Source organism: Penaeus japonicus, unplaced genomic scaffold (genome assembly GCF_977035675.1).
Source record: "Penaeus japonicus unplaced genomic scaffold, GWHDUDI00000001_assembly GWHDUDI00000026, whole genome shotgun sequence".
Classification (NCBI taxonomy): domain Eukaryota; kingdom Metazoa; phylum Arthropoda; class Malacostraca; order Decapoda; family Penaeidae; genus Penaeus; species Penaeus japonicus.
Genome location: NW_028234428.1, coordinates 33151262 through 33153761, shown reverse-complemented (window position 1 = coordinate 33153761; position 2500 = coordinate 33151262). Strand labels below are relative to the sequence as shown.

The 2500-nt window shown below is 35.0% G+C and overlaps 2 protein-coding genes across 3 annotated transcripts in view; one reads left to right on the top strand and one right to left on the bottom strand.

The window, feature by feature from the left end:
• LOC122247459 (protein Star) overlaps positions 1-317 on the top strand; it is a 5493-nt gene extending 5176 nt beyond the window's left edge. Inside the window, exon 2 of the mRNA XM_043006742.2 lies at positions 1-317. This exon is cut by the window's left edge and continues 1099 nt beyond it. The gene's annotated coding sequence lies outside the window, so the exon portion shown is untranslated.
• Positions 318-2462: 2145 nt separating this feature from the next.
• Positions 2463-2500, bottom strand: part of LOC122247458 (uncharacterized) — a 12946-nt gene continuing 12908 nt past the window's right edge. For both annotated transcript variants that reach the window (XM_086552312.1, XM_043006740.2), the window contains exon 13: positions 2463-2500. This exon is cut by the window's right edge and continues 435 nt beyond it. The gene's annotated coding sequence lies outside the window, so the exon portion shown is untranslated.

Here is a 2500-nt window from a genome sequence, read left to right as displayed (position 1 = left end):
TATATATATTTATATATATATATATATATATATATATATATATATATATATATATATATGTAGAGAGAGAGAGAGAGAGAGAGAAATGGAGAAAATGAAAAAGAAAATATAAAGAAATCAGGAAAAAAACAAATGAAAACAATAAGAAAAGTTTGCATAGCAACAAAAGATGAAGGTAACGCAAAGTTTGTTGTGAGTTTGATTAACTTTCGCACCCCGATGAAAGGGTTCAGTACACACTAAGAAAATGGCCACGTTGAGTGTTCCAGTGCAGATCTGTAGTGTGAGAAATGCAAGATAAGATGTGTGATAGATAGATAAATGAATCATCTTTTTCTATTTGGAAAAATGTTGAAATCTTACTCAAGTTACTACCATCAAATATGATATGTCTACTTACATGTTCACGCTATGCAAATAAGAATTTACTTCGGTTTCTGTAACAAGGTTCTCCATACCCAAGGTAGATTGTGAAGGACAACCTGTGTTCACAAATCCTTAAATAAATATGCTACATACACGGAAACAAAACACTATTTAACTTAACCTTCAACCTCTGTCGTTTCGAAGCAACATGAGAAAAATTTTAACTCGGTATCCCCCAGGGACTCCGTTTTCTCTCGTGTTCGTTGGATATTTGAAAATAAAACGGTTTTATTCTCAACTAAAGCTACCAATGAGAAAATCAGTGGCTGATACTTTAAGTCTATAATGCAGTACGGTTCCCTTTAAAAAAAAACATGAAAGTAACTCTTAATAAAACATTATAAACTCGAATTTATTTTAACTGCACTCCTCTACCATGTGGGAAAGTTGTCTAAATATTGGAAAGTGTATCAATCGTTTAAAAAAAATACTGGGCTAACTTTCTTATGTTTGGTCCTTCATCTGGTTATTTTCAACAGTCCAGATCTGACAACCCTTTACTCACAGGTGACAGTGTAAATCACCTGAAATACTGTTATTATTGACTCCTTTGATTCTGTGGTTTGGAGTGTTGGTGGAAACTATTTTCAAGATCACGGTACGCCCTCCTCGCATCGGAATGGTTGTTAGGGCTTTGGCGAACCATAGGAGTATTACGACCTTATGATTCTCCACAATTTCCATGAAGACAATACTAAACCAAAGTCCCACGTGGGGCCAGACCATTTGCATATGCATATGCTTATGCGCGCACACACACACGCACACACACACAAACACACGCACACGCACACGCACAAACACACACACACACACACACACACACACACACACACACACACACACACACACATACACACACACGCAAAAACACACGCAAAAACACACACACACACACACACACACACACACGCACATATTGGGGATATTTTATGTATATACAGGCACTGTATAAACAAATAATACTATAAAACATTTTTTTACAAAACGAAAATAACCCCATCCTCACTCGAAAACAGGGAAAGAGGATCATCTAATCTCTTTGGGACTCCCAGAGCCACCTCGGGCCAATCTTTCAGGGCGGATGTCCCCAGAATAGATGGCAATGTTGTGGGGACAGCGACTTCAACATTAATAAGTGTCATCTGGGCAGTAGCGAGGTGTTGTGACCTTCACCCGCTGACAGTGTCCTCGAGCTTCTTTTGGTGACGAGCCTATGGGTGGCAATAGTGTTTAATGCTGGCACCGAAGTAGGAGGGGGCAGTGACGCTGAAGGGAGACCACCACTGTGGCTGTTCTCAGGCACTCTCTGAACTCGAAATCGTAAGGAAGGCAAAACAAACAGAATTTCATGTATATGATGTAGATATACTGACAAATGCATTTCTGATAATGAAGGGGGTTACAGGTAAAACAAGTTCATTTCCTTATTTTCTATTTAAGTATCCCAGTCGTAGTTTCAATCAATGATCTACAATAGATGCAGTTTGCATTGTTAGGCAATGCAAAGTAGGGCTTAGTTGTTATCAATGAGTAAGGAGAACCTAGTCCCTTTTTCTAGTCTCATGAACACAGTCTTACGAACCGCAGGGGTTTATAGGAACAAAATCCCGCACCAACACACCCAAAAGGGTTACAGAATTTGTGATAACAACTGCAGCCTGTTAAGTACTTTGTGATATCACAGAGGAAGATTCCCTCTAATCACTAGTGTCCCCAGTTCCTGTTGATACATAAAAAGCACTTTACATTTAAAATTTCATAGCCTTCACATACATGTAAAATGTAAGCTGCTTCATACACATATAAAATGTGTGATGGTCTGTATATAAATACAAATATACATATATATATGTATATATATATATATATATATATATATATATATATATATATATATATATATATATACATATATATATATATATAAATATATATATATTATATATATATATATATATATTATATATATATATATATATATATATATATATATATATATATATATATATATATATATATATATATATTATATATATATATATATGTAAGCTATATCCTAAAATTTACATCA